We start from the raw sequence: 20,436 nt of genomic DNA on the forward strand, positions 1-20,436 counted from the left end.
TAATTGTGATATCGTTTAGAAAGGGGTATGTGCATCCTGTGGTGTGTTTTCCCAGTTGCCAAAAGGGATGTTTCTTTCATACACACACACTTACCCCCCTTCACACACACTTGCCACCTGCTGGATTCAAACCCCTACTTAACTAGGTTATGACAGTAGAGACGGACGCATTAGCACAGCGCGCTATTCGCATTACTGGGAGTTTTCCCTTCCCCTGATATACTTATAGGGTGCTGACATCACCAGAGTTTAGAAAGTGGAATGATCATCCAGTGGTGTGCTTTCCCAGTTGCCAAAAGGGATGTTTCTTTCATACACACTTACACACACACTTACCCCCCTTCACACACACTTGCCACCTGCTGGATTCAAACCCCTACCTAACTAGGTTATGACACTAGAGACGGACGCATTAGCACAGCACGCTATTCGCATTACTGGGAGTTTCCCCTTCCCCTGATATACTTATAGGGTGCTGACATCATCAGAGTTTAGAAAGTGGAATGATCATCCAGTGGTGTGCTTTCCCAGTTGCCAAAAGGGATGTTTCTTTCATACACACTTACACACACACTTACCCCCCTTCACACACACTTGCCACCTGCTGGATTCAAACCCCTACCTAACTAGGTTATGACACTAGAGACGGACGCATTAGTACAGCGCGCTATTCGCATTACTGGGAGTTTTCCCTTCCCCTGATATACTTATAGGGTGCTGACATCATCAGAGTTTAGAAAGTGGAATGATCATCCTGTGGTGTGTTTTCCCAGTTGCCAAAAGGGATGTTTCTTTCATACACACACACTTACCACTTTTCTGAGAGTTAAAAAAGTTCAGTTACAGGCTTGCTGTTCCTGAACTGTTTGAAAGTTTCTGTGAGGCCATTTTTGCTTGGGCTGAAGGAGGGTCTCTCTGTTGATCAGTGGCAGTGACTAACATTGAGCAGCTTCCCTGCCCCCCGTAGAGGTGGTTACTGACTTGAAACTGTAGTTTTATTTTCCCTTTTGGGTCTATTCCTGCTTCTTTCCAGCCCCTGCTATCAAGCACGCTTTAACGTGCTTTAGCGCGATTTAGCGCAGAGTTGCCACTAGAGCAGCATCGGGCAGCGCCGGTTAACTTTTAGTTATGTACTTACCATAACTTTGGATGTATGGGATCCATCTCACCTACATTCATGACAGATGGGTTCGGAGCCGATCCATCGGCTCCGACTCGGCAACTTATATACTAGCACGAAGTCTCTCATTGGCTGGGCTACACCCTATCCCAGGATGCACTATACCTGCTTCCCCAGATCTTGTTTGTTCGCTTTCATACACTCATGTAAACACAGAGACACTATAAGTCACTATAACCAACTAAAGTTCTTCAAGAAAGAACGCCAAGAAAAAGTGACTACAGCTCCTCTAAATCCAAATGGCAGGGGGAAGGAGGGTGGGTATTATGAATGTAGGCGAGATGGATCCCATACATCCAAAGTTATGGTAAGTACATAACTAAAAGATGTAATGGGATCCTATCTCGCCTACATTCATGACAGATGGGACAGCGTCCCTAGCACCTACATCCCGGGTGGCTCATTGGAACACACTCCTGAGAACCATGGAACCAAAGGAAGCTCTGCCTCGAGAAACCACATCCAACTTGTAATGAGAAATAAAAGTGCGCGGAGAAGTCCAAGTTGCCTCAGCACAAATATCATCTATGGATAACTTGGAGTGAAAAGCTACCGAAGTAGCCATTGCCCTGGTAGAATGAGCCTTGACTGGAAAGGGAAGGTCTTTATTGGCCTGTGAATAAACAAAAGTGATACAATCTTTAATCCATTTTGATATGGAGGCTTTTGATACTGGTTGACCCAATTTGTTCGCTGCAAAAGAAACAAACAATTGACTTGATTTTCGCGTTTGAGCGGTTCTATTCAAATAAAAACGTAACTGTCTATGTACGTCCAATTGATGCAAAGTATATTCTGCATTATTGGAGAATTCTGGGAAAAAACAGGGAGTTCTATGGTTTGTTGCAAACAGAAAGAGGAGGCCACCTTTGGAATAAATGCAGGGTTCAATTTCAATGAAACTCTATGTTTGTGAAAAATCAAATAGGGAGGATCAGAACAAAGAGCGTGAAGTTCTGAAACTCGCCTAGCAGATGTTATGGCTACTAAAAAGGCTGTTTTCCAAGACAGAAATTTTAAATCACAAGTAGCAGCTGGTTCGAAAGGACGGGCAGTTAGGGCAGCAAGAACCATATTCAAATCCCAAGGAGGAACAGGATGAGATAAAGGAGGCCTAAGGAGCCAAGCCCCTTTAAGGAACGCCTTACAAAGTTTGTGAGACATCAATGAAGGTTCAAAAGAAGCATGAAAATTAGAGATTGCCGCTAGCTGAACCTTAATGTTAGAAACTGAAGAGCCCGACTGAAAAAGGAAGGCCAGAAAATTCAGAACCTCCGATACTGGAGCAGTGAGAGGATCTATACCTCGTTCTTGAGCCCAGAAGGCAAACCTTTTCCATTTACTGGAATAAAGTTTGATGGTGGAAGGTTTATGGGAAGAAGACAGAATGTGGACCACATCCAGCGAGAGAGCATTATCTCGGACTAAGGATGGAAGTGGAGTAACCATGCTGCCAACTTCAGGGACCTGAGAGACGGATGAGGCCGTCCTGACTGATGAGTCAACAGGTCTGGCACCGGATCCAGAAACCATGGACCTTCTATCGCATGCCTCTGTAGGAAAGGGAACCAAACTTGACGAGGCCAGTGCGGGGCAATCAGAATCATCTCGCTCTCCATGTAAATGGCCTTCTGCATCACCCTCGGTAGGAGGGGGAACGGAGGGAAGGCGTAGAGAAGACCAGGGGGCCAAATGTGAGTCAGAGCGTCCCTGGGAATCTGTCCCTGAGAAGGGAACAGTGTGAAGAACTCTCTGCATTTCGCATTGTGAGGGCTGGCAAACAGGTTGCAGCAAGGAAGACCCCATCTATCGAAGATTTTCGCAGCTATACTCTGATTGAGGGACCACTCGTGGGGCAAAGAGAATGGTCCTGCTTAATCTGTCCGCAATCACATTGGACTTCCCCGGTATGTGCGTTGCCATTAGAAAGCGGTTGGTAGCTACCGCCCAGTGCCAAAGTCTCATGGCTTCTCTGCATAGTGGGTAAGACCTGGTACCACCTTGCTTGTTTATGTACCATACTACCGACATGTTGTCGGATAGGATAGCAATTGGGCCCTGTGGGAGAGCGTGATGGAGAGCTTGGAGTACCAATAGTACCGCTCTCATCTCCAGGACATTGATATGCAAATGCGTTTCCTGGATCTGCCATGTGCCTTGGACCAACCTGTCCAGGTAATGACCCCCCCACCCTACCTGGGAGGCGTCCGTGGTCACAGTGGCAACGGGACGTTGAGGAATAAAGGATCGCCCCTGGTCGAGATTTGACTGTAGAAGCCACCAACGCAGATCTCAACGGCAACTTTCCGTGATTATGATTAAGTGGTTCAAGGGCAGTTCCTGATAAGACCATTGAACCGACAGTAGCCATTGTAGGATTCGCATGTGAAGTCTGGCCAAGGGAACTAGAAGTATAGTCGATGCCATCGAGCCCAACAGTTGTAGAATCCGATGGGCCGGGGCTCTTTGTAAGTGAAGGCAGGATTTGGCTTGATCTTGTAAGATCTGAATTCTTGCTGCCGGTAAAAAGGCGCGCATTCTTTTTGTGTCTAAGTCTGCACCTATGAAAGTAATACGCTGAGAAGGCTGTAGTACAGATTTTTGCAAATTGAATGTGATCCCCAAGAAACGGCCCAAGGTGAACGTGGCTCTGAGCGCTTGGAGAAGTAGATGCTCGGAGGTGGCTGTAAGGAGCCAGTCGTCTAGATAAGGAAACACCTGGAATCCCATACTTCTCAGGTGAGCAGTTACCACTGCCAGACACTTGGTGAACACCCTGGGGCTGTGGTGAGACCAAAGGGCAGTGCTCGAATTGGAAATGACTGGCTCCAGGCGGAAGCGTAAATGTCTCCTGGACTCTTGAGCTATGGGAATATGATAGTAAGCGTCCTGGAGATCTATTGAGCACATCCATGCATCTTTTTCCAGCAAAGGAAGAATAGATTGAAGAGTGACCATTCGGAATTTGGACTTCTTGACGAAACGATTCAATGAACTGAGGTCCAAAATGGGCCTGAAGTCCCCTGTCTTTTTTGGTACCAAAAATAATTTTGAGTAAGTTCCTGATCCGATCTGGTCGATGGGGACAGGCTGGATGGCTCTTTTTTCTAGCAGCTTTGAAATTTCTAATGCTGCCTGATCCCGCTGACTGGGTGGTACGTCCGGGATTTCCCTTAAAGAAAGGGGGGGTTTGTTGAAGGGGATGATATATCCTCCGGTAATAATGCGAAGCACCCACTGATCGCTTGTTATGGATTCCCAAGCTTGTGGGTGCGCCGCAAAGCGACCCCCGACTGGCTCCGGAGTTGCACAGTCGGGCAACAACTCAGGAACGCTGGTTGTATGAAGAACCACGAAAGGAATCGCGGTCTCCAGAGTTACGGGGGCCTCTGCCACCTCTGGGGCGGCGTCTTCCAAAATTCCCCCCCCCCCGCCTCTGGAGGGGGAATCACTGGGTGGAGTAGAGAAAGACTTTTGGGATTTTTTAAACCACATTTTCCCTCCTCTCCCAGCCTTGGGATAAGGCCTGGAAGGAGCGGAATAATGGGCCCCAACGGCAGTCAAAGTCTTGCCCTCCTGCTCGCACCAAGTTAGTGTGTCCTTCACCTTGGGTCCAAACAAAGATGACCCATCAAAGGGGGCGTCAGCGAAGGAAGACTTGAAGGCCTCCGTAAACGAACACAAGCGTAACCAGGCTTGTCTCCTAAGGGCAACGCCTGTTCCCGCTGCTCTACTCGCTCCATCGGCCGCATACGAGATGAGCCGCATGGACGAGTTAACAATAGAAAAAAGAGTATTCATCTGTGTGCCAACAGTCGAGGCCAGCGCTTCAGGTAGATTACCAACAAGGGAGTCATTTAGCTCTTTGAGAAGATCCCTTTGGAGCCTCAGAAATGATCAGCGACCGTAAGGTAAAGGCCGCTGAGGACAGGGTACGCTTCCGCACCTATCCATACTCCTAGAATCCTTATTAGGAGGATGAATAGACGTCGAAGCCTCTGCCACGTCCTGCTGTGTGGCAGAAGCCACCACCAAAGCATCTACCGGTACACCCTTTGTGAGAAATTCTTTTGGGGAGCTGACAAGAATTTATTGGGCCTGGTAGGCACCGGTTCCACGGAATCAGGGTGTTCCCACACCCTTCGAGAAACCAAATCAAGGAGTTCATCAAAGGGCGGAGACACCCAGGAGGCGGAGGGCTGGGCCCCAAAGGCCTTGAGGAAGACTGACTCCTCAGCTGAAGGGGTTTTGGCTTGCCAGTCACCTCTCTGTCTCAGAATCTCCAAGATATCTGAGAAGGAGATATCATCCGAAGATGATTTGGGGGACCCTTCCGCGTCATCGAGGTCAGTATCCGATGTAATAGACTCATCTTGGGAGTCTACGTGCTTCCTCTTACACAACTTCTTCCGTGGGGGTTCGTCCGAAGCAGTTTCGGACGGACCACCCGGAAGAAGGGAACCCCCGATAGGGGTATCCTCAGGCCCTGGGGCCCCGCTGCCGGGGGGCTGCAACGCAACAGAGGCACCAGTCTCCAAATCTAGGGACGGTGAGGCAGAGTCTAGTTGAACCGGCAAAGGCATGGCCAGCGCGCTCCTCATGGCCTCAAAGGCCGGACCTCCAGAATCCGAGGAAGTCACTGGTCTAGAGGCCACGATGGCACTGGGAATTCCAGCAGCCGATGCTCCGAGAGGAAGACTAGGCACCGAAGCACCTAATCCCAAAGTATTCCCCTCGGGCCCGGCTGTAGAGGTCGCAGTACCAAACCCTGAACCGGAGGACAGGGTAGGAAGCATAGTCGGAGCCGAAAAGCCTGATAGGAGTCTCTGCTCCGACCGTATGGCCCCACCTTGCTCCACTACCACCGGCTCCAACAACTCAGAGGAGTTTGGAGGAGGAATCAAATGTGTCGGGGGGGGGGGGATCGGCTCCGAAGCAAACTGTGCTGGAGCCGAGACCATTTTAGCAAACACTGGAGATTGGAAGAGCCTCTGTAAAACCCTATCCAGGTCCGAATCTGATAGTCTCGAGGATTTAGAGGAGGTAGACACTCGAGAAGACTTTCCTCTCGGCTCCGAAGGAGAAGGGGACCGGCTCCGAAACGGCTCCAATACTGTCGGCGCCGACACCACCAACTCATGGACCACCATCGGCGCCGAAGAAGCCTTTTTCGGAGCCGAGGGGGAAGAATCTGAGCTGCACACTTCCACCGGCTCCGAAGCCATTGGAGCCGATGGAGGTGATTCACCTCTCGATACTCCAGCTTGCGGCTCCGAAGACAATGGAACCGAAGTAGGAGGTATCGAGGCAGACTCTTCGACCCTCGGCTCCGAAGTCAGTGGAGCCGAGGAAGAAGAGGTCAACTTTTTCTTTTTAGAAGTCGGCTCCGACAGACTTGTCGGAGCCGACGATCTTTTCTTTTTGGAAGCAACAGGAGGATTCAAAGCTTCCTCAAAGGAGGGTTTAATAAGCCCTTTTAGAATGAGCTTGTTCTTTCGTTCTTGAAGAACTCTAGCTGAAAAAGCGTGACATATGCTACAAGTCACTTGTAGATGTTTCGGCCCCAAACAATAAACACAAATAGAATGACTGTCTGTTAAGGACATTTTGTAACTGCACCGAGTGCATTTTTTAAACCCTGACTTTTGTTCTTTCGACATAGTACAGGTACTACCACAAAAAAAATTTACCACAAAGTAAGCAAATAATGACAAAAGGCGCCAACTGGAAAGCGCGAGACACACTGGCGCAAAATTTACCTCACAAGCAACAGGCACACAAGAACAACGGCCCAAGGCCCTCTAATTTAAACGGGCTTTGCCCTGAAAAGCAAATAACCACAAAGGGAATTGAAAAGTACACAAAAAATACACAAGGGTAGGGCAAAGGCCCTCTAACTAAAACGGGCCTTGCCCGACTGAAAACAGGAATAAACACCAGACGACTCAAGCACTCAAAATCACAAATATAATAAAGAAGCGTTTGGTTAATATTTAACAAAAAACCCCAAGGTCAAGGACCAATAAAGGTACAAAAACAATCACTTAGCTCCAGCCAAGTCGAGACCACGTCCAGCTAGTAAAGCGGCAAACGAGATCTGGGGAAGCAGGTATAGTGCATCCTGGGATAGGGTGTAGCCAGCCAATGAGAGACTTCGTGCTAGTATATAAGTTGCCGAGTCGGAGCCGATGGATCGGCTCCGGACCCATCTGTCATGAATGTAGGCGAGATAGGATCCCATTACATACAAGGTTAAACTCTTTCTGGCTCCAGAAAGTCTGTTCTTCAATTTTTCCCTTAGAACTGCTCTGTTAGGAATCTAAACAGTTTACACCTACACTAAAAAGTGCAGCACTTGTTCCAAATAGCTTTTTCTTCTCAAAAAGCTCAGCACTTGTCTTATAAGCATATCCCTTATCTTATAAGCATTCTCTTTGCAGGTCAAGCACTCCTATATTATACAAATCTCTCACTAGCAAAACCCCCCAGGAGTGCCCACTTACCTGCTAAGCCCACTACCTTTCTGTCTCATACCAACTCATAATTCTTTCTAGCATGTCGAAGGGTCAGATGCTGGCATCCTCTCCTGCCCATTTGGTGAATCTGGGAATTCTGAGACAATGTTACAATTGCCTCATGTACACGGACAACCCTCTCCTCCTCCCACGTAACACTAACACTTGTTAGAGATGCAGCTATTTAGCCAGACTGGAGGCTGAGCTCTCTCAACTCAGGACTGGCATGACCAGGCAGGAGGAGAAGGCAACTACACACACCACAATACCAGTCTCACATAACTCAACCACACCACTGAATCAAACACATAAACACACTAAAAAGTGAAAAAAGGTCTATACGGAGTGAGTGCACCCAGTAAAAACAGCAATGAAAAGTAAAATCCAACACAAATACCGGGTGTAGAGCAGAGTGAAGTATCAGCTGTCTTACGCTACTGTATTACAGCTAGTATAAACAGTTCTGTTCAACGCCAGCAAGAAAACTCAAATGCTTCCGTGTAAAAGCAAGTTCAAACAATTCTGTTCAACGCCAACACATAAAGCAAATGTTTCACAAACTGAAACTTCAGGATAACATCCACAGGAACCACAGAGTCCAATAGAGGATAAAAAGATAAAAATCTTTATTGCGTGCACATAAACTGGTGAGCGCTTTCGCTAATAGCTTCATCAGACCAATAGCAATTACAAAGGCAGATTTAAGTACGGTCTGTGGCGGGAAACAACACTCAACCCTTAAAGTGATATTTCTAAAAACCATATTTTAAAATATAAAACCCATCATCATGACGTCAATAAGATCCACTCAATTTGAATATTTAAAAATATATATATACAAATATATCACAAATATCAAAATATCAGAATATAGAAACAACATCTAGCGCTTATGGTTGCAGCAACCACATAAAGACAAGTGCATAGCAACATTATCACTGCGCAATAAAAATCAAGTTATTATAAGCAGTACAAAAAAATTGGAACAATATAATGCAACATAGAATATCATGAATACAACAAAACACAGGTGTTTATGAACAATATTAATGGCACCTAAAGAACATTAGTCAATGTGTGTCATAAACTAAGGTAGATTAAACTAATATGGTAATAACTGAAACCTAGGGGGGACTTAAAATAATCAAATCTTTAGTCTCCTCATTCTCAAGAAGGGTTTAATGGGAACTTTACCATTCAAGCCTGGTAGAACATCAGCTCTCAATTTGATAATCCAAGTACTTTCCTTGGACTCTGTTAAATTAGAAACATCCCCACCCCTTAGGGTATCCCACAACTTCTCCAAAATCTGAAATTTAAATGCATGTGTGCTATCAGTCTCAGTGACATGTTTGGCTAGAGCGTTCCGTAAACATGCTTTTCTAATGTGATATACGTGCTCCCGCATCCTATCTCTAAGACATCTGTTGGTTTTTCCAACATAGAATGCGGGGCACGTATTACAAGTGGCCAAATAAACCACATTGGTTGACATACAATTGCCACCTGCTTTCATCTTAAACTCTCCATAACCTAAAGGATGGACGAAGGTCATACTCTGGTCAACATAAGAACAAAAATTACAATGTCCACATGGAACTGTGTAATGGCCAACTTCTGAGCCCATCACCCTCAACGGTTTGGGATAACATAACATTTTCTGTAGGTTCATCTTATTCCTATATATGAACCTCGGTTTATCCCCAACTATCCGTTGTACTTCAGGGTCAACAGACAACACATGCCAATGGGCACTGATTGTATCCTTAATAGAGCCAATGTCCTTCGTGTAGAATACAGAGCATGGAACATGATCTAACCTGTTCTCTCCAATAACCAGGTCAACATTCAAACCATTCACAGCCCCATCTGAAAAATAAGGTGCCGCTCTACCTGATCTCAGATCTTCCACCTCAGTCAAGCCCATAGTCAAATCACTGTCAGTGTATCCCCTCTCTCTGAACCTGTTGGAAAGATCTTGTACCTCATCTATAAACCGTGAATCAATGGGAGTGTATCTAGATGCTCTCATCACTTGGCCTCGTACTATATTCTTATAGACGAAGCCAGGATGCATACTGGTGCGGTGGAGAAGTGCATTCCCATGACACGGTTTCCTGTACAAGCCAGTGTTGAGGGTGCCACAATCTAACTTCTCAACATATACATCTAAAAAAGATATTCTATGTGTAGAAGATTCCATTGTAAAAGTCAAGTAACTTGTACTATCATTCAGCTCCCTTACAAAAGTATGTAGTTGTTCAATAGAGCCCTTCCAAAGGAGGAATAAATCATCCACGAAACGGCGATAGAAGCATGCATGCCTCTCAAACAATTCACTTCTGAACATTGCCATAACCTCCCATTCAGCAATAACTAGATTGGCGTAGCTATTGGCTGCAGGTGCCCATAGCTACGCCATCTCTTTGCAAGAACAGCTTGTCAGCAAAACAAAATGTGTTAGATTCCAATACAATTTTCAACAGTTTCATAAATAAATCAATGTCACTAGATGTGTAATCAGACACTCTCCTGAGGTAACTAATCAACATGGTCATCCCTTCCTCATTGGGTATCATCGTAAACAACGATTGGATATCCATGGTCACTAACATATAGTCAACCTCCACAGCAGTGGAGCCCAAGAAATCATACAGGTCTAGGAGGAACTGCTTAGTGTCTCGCAATATAAATAAATTGCGATCTACTACTGGTCTAAATTTACTCTCTAAAAACATAGAAATTGGTTCCGTGGACCAACCCCTCCCTGCTACTATGGGACGGAGTGGGGGGTGTAAACGATTCTTATGAATCTTGGGAAGCCCTTGTATGGTGGGAACCAAGGGATGAGTAACATGTAAAAAATCATAAAGCTTGTTATCAATCACCTCTTCATGGAGCAAGTCTGACAGTGTATCCGATATATGTTTGCTAATAATGTGTACCTGGTCCATAGTGACTGGTAAGTAAAATTTCTCATCAGATAGCATGGCTAGCATGTCTTTATTATATCTATCAATATCATATACCACCATTCCGCCTCCTTTGTCTGCAGGCCTGACAATGATAGTGGAGTTGTTACATAAATCAGTTAAGGCTTTCCTTTGGTTGAAATTCAGATTATAAACCCTTCTGTTATTTCTACTGTTATTCCGTTCATAATACATCTTGTATATATCATCCTCGACAAGTTTGCTGTATGCCGCAAGAAGTGGCTGCACAGGGGGTGTATAGGTACTGGGTCGTCTAATACTCCTCTCATGGCTACTACCCTTAAACTCTAACTTCAGGGAAAGATTACGTATAAATAACTTAAAATCCCTCAGAGTGTCTGCTAGTGTACTATAACTTGTAGGTATGAAGGATAAACCTCTCCTTAAGACATCCATTTCATGTACATTTAAGTCAGTAGATGACAAATTAAATACTAGTTCTTGTCCCTCTGTTGCCACATCTTCTTGATACTCATATTCTGGGGGCGATCTGGAGATAGCTTCCTCTTCTGACGCCCCCTGCTCATCGAGCGTGTCCTCCCTTGCCCTATAGGGGTACGAATTGGAAAAGGATGGTTTCTATTATAAACCGTATCCAAAGGAATGTTCCTGTTGTTAGTGGAACCCACAGGTGCAGACTGTTTACACCCAAAATTGGTCATTTTCCTCCTGACCACTGGTACTTCAGTACTAGTAGACGAGGAGCCATTGCCCATACCACTAATCACTGCACTAGGTTCTATCACCTCCTGTGGTATCCCTCCATTGATAGAACCCTCAGAAGTAACATTGAATGTGTTAGTATACGAGTTAGTGGATATAGAATCAGCATTATTAAGATGGTCAACATTCAAACATTCAACAGCATTGTTCCCATCAGTAATACTACTATTAGTGGCATTAACACCATTCACTCCATGCTCTGTCCGAGAGCTAGGAGTATTACTCGCTCTGGGCCAAGTAAAGACATTACCTAACTTAAAATCTGTAATATCTCTTTCTAACTTTGCCCTCTTTTGATTGTATAAACGTTTTTCATACTGCATTACATTGTCCAATAAAACATGGCAATAGTCATTCGCTTCCCTCTCCGGGAAGCTCCTAAAAATGTCCGACTTCTGTTGGTTTATATCAGCTCTCAGAGTCTCTTCTATAGGCATAAAAATTTATTCATCAACCTCATATAGTTGAGGCTTACCTCGAGGTTGAGCTGTTGCCATTCGTATAAGAGCTCCGGATATTCTGTTCCTGTCGTCGGCATCTTCAACACCCTCAGGCCTCTCGGTATTAATTTCCTCTGTATGCACACATATGATATAAACCAACAGAAGTCGGACATTATTAGGAGCTTCCCGGAGAGGGAAGCGAATGACTATTGCCATGTTTTATTGGACAATGTAATGCAGTATGAAAAACGTTTATACAATCAAAAGAGGGCAAAGTTACAAAGAGATATTACAGATTTTAAGCTAGGTAATATCTTTACTTGGCTCAGAGCGAGTAATACTCCTAGCCCTCGGACAGAGCATGGAGTGAATGGTGTTAATGCCACTAATAGTAGTATTATTGATGGGAACAATGCTGTTGAATGTTTGAATGTTGACCATCTTAATAATACTGATTCTATATCCACTAACTCGTATACTAACACATTCAATGTTACTTCTGAGGGTTCTATCAATGGAGGGATACCACAGGAGGTGATCGAACCTAGTGCAGTGATTAGTGGTATGGGCAATGGCTCCTCGTCTACTAGTACTGAAGTACCAGTGGTCAAGAGGAAAACGACCAATTTTGGGTGTAAACAGTCTGCACCTGTGGGTTCCACTAACAACAGGAACATTCCTTTGGATACGGTTTATAATAGAAACCATCCTTTTCCAATTCGTACCCCTATAGGGCAAGGGAGGACACGCTCGATGAGCAGGGGGCGTCAGAAGAAGAAGCTATCTCCAGATCGCCCCCAGAATATGAGTATCAAGAAGATGTGGCAACAGAGGGACAAGAACTAGTATTTAATTTGTCATCTACTGACTTAAATGTACATGAAATGGATGTCTTAAGGAGAGGTTTATCCTTCATACCTACAAGTTATAGTACACTAGCAGACACTCTGAGGGATTTTAAGTTATTTATCGTAATCTTTCCCTGAAGTTAGAGTTTAAGGGTAGTAGCCATGAGAGGAGTATTAGACGACCCAGTACCTATACACCCCCTGTGCAGCCACTTCTTGCGGCATACAGCAAACTTGTCGAGGATGATATATACAAGATGTATTATGAACGGAATAACAGTAGAAATAACAGAAGGGTTTATAATCTGAATTTCAACCAAAGGAAAGCCTTAACTGATTTATGTAACAACTCCACTATCATTGTCAGGCCTGCAGACAAAGGAGGCGGAATGGTGGTATATGATATTGATAGATATAATAAAGACATGCTAGCCATGCTATCTGATGAGAAATTTTACTTACCAGTCACTATTGACCAGGTACACAATATTAGCAAACATATATTGGATTCACTGTCAGACTTGCTCCATGAAGAGGTAATTGATAATAAGCTTTATGATTTTTTACATGTTATTCATCCCTTGGTTCCTACCATACAAGGGCTCCCCAAGATTCACAAGAATCGTTTACATCCCCCACTACGTCCCATAGTAGCAGGGAGGGGTTGGTCCACGGAACCAATTTCGATGTTTTTAGAGAGCAAACTTAGACCAGTAGTAGATCGCAATTTATTTATATTGCGAGACACTAAGCAGTTCCTCTTAGACCTGTATGATTTCTTGGGCTCCACTACTGTGGAGGTTGACTATATATTAGTGACCATGGATATCCAATTGTTGTTTACGATGATACCCAATGAGGAAGGGATGACTATGTTGATTAGTCACCTCAGGAGAGTGTCTGACTACACATCCAGTGACATTAATTTATTCATGAAACTGTTGAAAATTGTATTGGAATCCAACACATTTTGTTTTGCTGACAAGCTGTTCTTGCAAAGAGATGGCGTAGCTATGGGCACCTCGTGTGCCAATAGCTACGCCAATCTAGTTATTGCTGAATGGGAGGTTATGGCAATGTTCAGAAGTGAATTGTTTGAGAGGCATGCATGCTTCTATCGCCGTTTCGTGGATGATTTATTCCTCCTTTGGAAGGGCTCTATTGAACAACTACATACTTTTGTAAGGGAGCTGAATGATAGTACAAGTTACTTGACTTTTACAATGGAATCTTCTACACATAGAATATCTTTTTTAGATGTATATGTTGAGAAGTTAGATTGTGGCACCCTCAACACTGGCTTGTACAGGAAACCGTGTCATGGGAATGCACTTCTCCACCGCACCAGTATGCATCCTGGCTTCGTCTATAAGAATATAGTACGAGGCCAAGTGATGAGAGCATCTAGATACACTCCCATTGATTCACGGTTTATAGATGAGGTACAAGATCTTTCCAACAGGTTCAGAGAGAGGGGATACACTGACAGTGATTTGACTATGGGCTTGACTGAGGTGGAAGATCTGAGATCAGGTAGAGCGGCACCTTATTTTTCAGATGGGGCTGTGAATGGTTTGAATGTTGACCTGGTTATTGGAGAGAACAGGTTAGATCATGTTCCATGCTCTGTATTCTACACGAAGGACATTGGCTCTATTAAGGATACAATCAGTGCCCATTGGCATGTGTTGTCTGTTGACCCTGAAGTACAACGGATAGTTGGGGATAAACCGAGGTTCATATATAGGAATAAGATGAACCTACAGAAAATGTTATGTTATCCCAAACCGTTGAGGGTGATGGGCTCAGAAGTTGGCCATTACACAGTTCCATGTGGACATTGTAATTTTTGTTCTTATGTTGACCAGAGTATGACCTTCGTCCATCCTTTAGGTTATGGAGAGTTTAAGATGAAAGCAGGTGGCAATTGTATGTCAACCAATGTGGTTTATTTGGCCACTTGTAATACGTGCCCCGCATTCTATGTTGGAAAAACCAACAGATGTCTTAGAGATAGGATGCGGGAGCACGATATCACATTAGAAAAGCATGTTTACGAACGCCTAGCCAAACATGTCACTGAGACTGATAGCACACATGCATTTAAATTTCAGATTTTGGAGAAGTTGTGGGATACCCTAAGGGGTGGGGATGTTTCTAATTTAACAGAGTCCAAGGAAAGTACTTGGATTATCAAATTGAGAGCTGATGTTCTACCAGGCTTGAATGGTAAAGTTCCCATTAAACCCTTCTTGAGAATGAGGAGACTAAAGATTTGATTATTTTAAGTCCCCCTAGGTTTCAGTTATTACCATATTAGTTTAATCTACCTTAGTTTATGACACACATTGACTAATGTTCTTTAGGTGCCATTAATATTGTTCATAAACACCTGTGTTTTGTTGTATTCATGATATTCTATGTTGCATTATATTGTTCCAATTTTTTTGTACTGCTTATAATAACTTGATTTTTATTGCGCATTGATAATGTTGCTATGCACTTGTCTTTATGTGGTTGCTGCAACCATAAGCGCTAGATGTTGTTTCTATATTCTGATATTTTGATATTTGTGATATATTTGTATATATATATTTTTAAATATTCAAATTGAGTGGATCTTATTGACGTCATGATGATGGGTTTTATATTTTAAAATATGGTTTTTAGAAATATCACTTTAAGGGTTGAGTGTTGTTTCCCGCCACAGACCGTACTTAAATCTGCCTTTGTAATTGCTATTGGTCTGATGAAGCTATTAGCGAAAGCGCTCACCAGTTTATGTGCACGCAATAAAGATTTTTATCTTTTTATCCTCTATTGGACTCTGTGGTTCCTGTGGATGTTATCCTGAAGTTTCAGTTTGTGAAACATTTGCTTTATGTGTTGGCGTTGAACAGAATTGTTTGAACTTGCTTTTACACGGAAGCATTTGAGTTTTCTTGCTGGCGTTGAACAGAACTGTTTATACTAGCTGTAATACAGTAGCGTAAGACAGCTGATACTTCACTCTGCTCTACACCCGGTATTTGTGTTGGATTTTACATAAACACACTAAGACATACTCGGAGGCTCTGAGTAAAAATTTACCTAAACAGCAGAGGCCTCCAAAGCAGACACCCAAGCAACTGCGAACTCAATACACCACACAAACAACACATAAGCAACAAAATCAGTGTGCAAAGCAGTCACTGCCCTTAAGGCCAAATACAACACCAAACATACTTGTCATAGGTGACTCCATAGTCAGACACACTGACGTCCCGCTCACCAGACTGAGTAAGGAGAAGGTCACAGTAAGCTGCCTGTCGGGCGCTAGAATCCGCCACATAACACAAGCACTCAGGTCTCTCAACAGCAGGTACAAGTATGACTCAGTCATTGTCCACGCTGGTGTCAACGACCTGAGACGTACCTCCTTGGACTACATGAAAAGAGACATTGAGAAGCTCTCTGATTATGTAGCCCAGGCAGGTATGACCCTGACCTTGAGCAGTATCCTACCTTCACCTAGAATGATGCCATAATACAGTGATAAGATGATCAGCTTTAATAATTGGCTTAAATTCTGGTGTCATTCAAAGGGGATCCAATGTCTGTCTGCCTGGGATGACATGCTGGACAAGCCACGCTGTTTCGCAAGGGACGGCTTGCACCTGTCACCCCTAGGCTTCCGGATATTGGCAAAGGCTCTTGCCACCCCCATAGTGCCTTTTTTAGGCAAGGCTCAAATTCTAAACCTACCACCCTAGAACACAAAAAGTAAAAACTAAGGGTAATGCTGCTCAATGCCAGAAGTCTCAATCTCAAGATGCACGCACTCGAGGCCCTTCTCAGTATGGAGAACATCGATGTCTGTGCTGTGACAGAAACCTGGTTCAAGGCTCATGAGAGCACCCCAGCACTAGCAAGTTTCACCTCATATCATGCGTTCCGGCCCCAAAATCCGGACAACACCAAGAAAGAAGGGGGGGTGTCCATATTCATAAAGGACACCCACACCTCAAGGTTGGTGGCAACGCACGATGCATCGGAGACCATCCAGGTGCAATTAACCATAGGCAAGACTGCTCTGCAATTTGTAGCATGTTACAGGCCACCCTCTCAAACTCAGGAACCTCACATGGCCTTCCTGAAAACAATGGAGGGGATAAATGTATCTCCAAACACCATCATACTAGGTGACTTCAACTACCCTAATATAGACTGGGAACACTACTCAAGCCCAAACACTCTAGCCCAAAGGTTCCTGGAGTTCATAAACTCAAATGCCATGGAACAACTAGTCACCATCCCCACAAGAGGAGAAAACATACTTGATCTCATCATCACAAACATGGGATCACAATGTTCAACACCGGACGTATTCCCCTCACTGGTGAGATCAGATCATAAACTAATCTCGCTGGAGGTCCTCATCCCGCCCCCACCTGAAATAAAAAAGACCACAGTGAAAACTTCTCAAAAGCCGACTTCACACTTCTAAAAACTAGTGTGGTCTCCTTTAAGGCCCCTGAGCCAGTGGTAAACATTACTCAAACCGCTGAATCACTTACAAATGCCTTCTACCAGCACCTACAGGACTGCATGGATCAGGCAATCCCAAACAAAACTAAGACTCTTTGTACCAAAGGCAAGCGTCCAGTCTGGTGGACCCCAGCCATAAACAAGCTCTACAACAAAAGAAGGAAGCTACTACAAGACAGAGCAAAATCCTTGAAAGGTAAGACACCTTTGATCATTATAAGTAAAAAACTAAGAGCTCTCATAAAATCATCCAAGGCAAATTTTGAGAGAAAAATCGCCAAGGACTCAAAAGACAATCATAAGGCCTTCTTTAGCTATGTTAGAAACCTAGGAGGAAACTCCCAGATATGCTCAGAATTAGTTCAAAATGATGTGAAGATTACTGAACCTACACACATTGCCAACATACTGGCTGACAGGTTCAGTGCAAACTTCTCCCAAAAGGAGAGATATCTATATCAGAGGATTGTAGCCCCCCAAACATCTCCAACGCCCAGGTGAGAACTGCTCTCTCCAAAGCAAAAAACACAGCATCCATGGGACCGGATGGTGTCCCCGGCTGTGTGCTCCATGAACTCAATGAGGAATTAAACCCGCAGTTAGGACAGCTGTTTAATCTTAGCCTCACCTCAGGATACATACCCAAGGAGTGGCGCACTGCGACTGTGGTACCACTTCACAAGGGCGGTGCCTCCACCGACCCTGGAAATTACCGTCCCATTAGCTTGACAAGCCTTATCTGCAAAGCCATGGAGAGGATCATAATGGAACTCATAAATAAAGACATAGGGAACTTGCAGACTTTGGATCCAACCCAGTTTGGCTTTGTCAAAGGCAGATCATGCCTTTTAAACTTGGTTGACTTTTTCGAGACAGTCACCAAGGCCATTGATGAGGGAAAGGCAGTCCATACAGCCTACCTTGACCTGGCAAAGGCCTTCGACACAATACCCCACTCAGGTATCATCGAAAAACTCATCAGCTTGAATGTAAACCCATACATCACAAGATGGGTTGCAAACTGGCTAAGTGACAGAACCCACAGGGTCAGAGTTGCTGGAGCCATGTCAGACTCAAAGCCTGTCACAAGTGGTGTCCCACAGGGCTCAGTCCTGGGTCCACTCTTGTTCGGCATCTACTTTTCTGAAGTACAAGCAAACACAGGAGGGTTATGGCTGACAAAGTTTGCAGATGACTGCAAACTGGGCCATAGTCGAAAACACATCTGACACAGATATCCTTCAGAAGGGCCTCACAGAAATGGATAACTGGTGCCAGAGCCATGGCCTAAAGTTAAATGCCAAGAAATGCATAGTCATACCCTTCGGGAAAAACAAGGTTACCCCTAGCTACCATATAGGTGGCAATCCACTGAGCACAGAAGAAGTCATCAGGGATCTGGGGACCCAGGTTGACAGTAGCCTTCGTTTGACACTCATGTTGCTAAAGTAGTTAGGAAAACCTTCTACATTGCCCACCTGATCATGAAGGGATTCACATCTAGATCAAGGGAGGTCATCGTCCCCTGTACTCATCACTCATTAGACCTATGATTGAGTACAATGCCCCATTCGGAATGTATCTGACCCGACACCAGCAGCAGCTGGAAAGGCCCCAAAGTTCCTCACCAAAAGGATAAAGGGTCTCAAAAATATGTCTTATGCTGCCCGACTGAAAGAACTCCAGCTCTATTCAGTCTCATACCGCTTGCTCAGAGGTGACCTGTGCCTGACATATAAGGCCATGTCAAACCCTGATTTGATGAATATGCTTCACCTCAAAAAATCTAGATCCCTCAGAACCACAAGGGCGGGAGACTTAAACCTTGACACGGTTATTAATAGAACATGCTGGAGGGACAGATTCATCACCCAGAGGCTCCCTATGCTGTGGAACAAAATCCCGGTACATGTGAGGCAGAGCACCTCGCTGGCCTTGTTCAAGAGGAATCTTGACCAATGGATGGGGGATCGTAGATATACCCCAGGGATTACTTCAGTGTCACTGCTTGACAGAGGCACAGCAAAATAATAGCCATAGTTTTATTCAAACTAAAGGGGTGGCGAAAGCCAAATAACTATGGGCTAGGCTTATAAATGCCCTTGGGCAGATAGCCTAGTATGAACCTATGAACCTATGAACCCCCCTTCACACACATTTGCCACCTGCTGGATTCAAACCCCTACCTAACTAGGTTATGACACTAGAGACGGACGCATTAGCACAGCGCGCTATTCGCATTACTGGGAGTTTTCCCTTCCCCTGATATACTTATAGGGTGCTGACATCATCAGAGTTTAGAAAGTGGAATGATCATCCTGTGGTGTGCTTTCCCAGTTGCCAAAAGGGATGTTTCTTTCATACACACTTACACACACACTTACCCCCCTTCACACACACTTGCCACCTGCTGGATTCAAACCCCTACCTAACTATGTTATGATACTAGAGACGGACACATTAGCACAGCACGCTATTCGGATTACTGGGAGGTTTCCTTTCCCCTGATATACTTATAGGGTGCTGACATCACCAGAGTTTAGAAAGTGGAATGATCATCCTGTGGTGTATTTTCACAGTTGCCAAAAGGGATGTTTCTTTCATACACACACACTTACCCCCTTCACACACACTTGCCACCTGCTGGATTCAAACCCCTACCTAACTATGTTATGATACTAGAGACGGACGCATTAGCAGAGCGCGCTATTCGGATTACTGGGAGGTTTCCTTTCCCCTGATATACTTATAGGGTGCTGACATCATCAGAGTTTAGAAAGTGGAATGATCATCCTGTGGTGTATTTTCCCAGTTGCCAAAAGGGATGTTTCTTTCATACACACTTACACACACACTTACCCCCCTTCACACACACTTGCCACCTGCTGGATTCAAACCCCTACCTAACTATGTTATGACACTACAGACGGACGCATTAGCAGAGCGCTATTCGGATTACTGAGAGATTCCTTTTCTCCGATATACTTATAGGGTGCTTACATGATCAGTGTCTAGAAAGGGGAATGAGCATCCTCTGGTGTGTTTTCACAGTTGCTAGGAGTAACATTTGGACCAAGTGTGTGAGCATGCCCAGTTCAGCCTTCCCATGGCATGTTGTGTGAAAAATGTCTCATTTATCTAAGTGTGTGAGCATGCCCAGTGTGGGCTTTACATATGTTGAACTCTGCAGCCCATCACATTTGTGGA

At 44.6% G+C, this 20,436-nt stretch overlaps 1 protein-coding gene across 1 annotated transcript in view; it reads right to left on the reverse strand.

Moving 5' to 3' along the window:
* Window positions 1-20,436, reverse strand: part of FBXO38 (F-box protein 38) — a 3,050,069-nt gene that overhangs the window by 644,511 nt on the left and 2,385,122 nt on the right. The gene's annotated exons all lie outside the window — the stretch shown is intronic.

Source organism: Protopterus annectens, chromosome 4.part0 (genome assembly GCF_019279795.1).
Source record: "Protopterus annectens isolate FY-2018-M chromosome 4.part0, PAN1.0, whole genome shotgun sequence".
Lineage (NCBI taxonomy): Eukaryota > Metazoa > Chordata > Ceratodontiformes > Protopteridae > Protopterus > Protopterus annectens.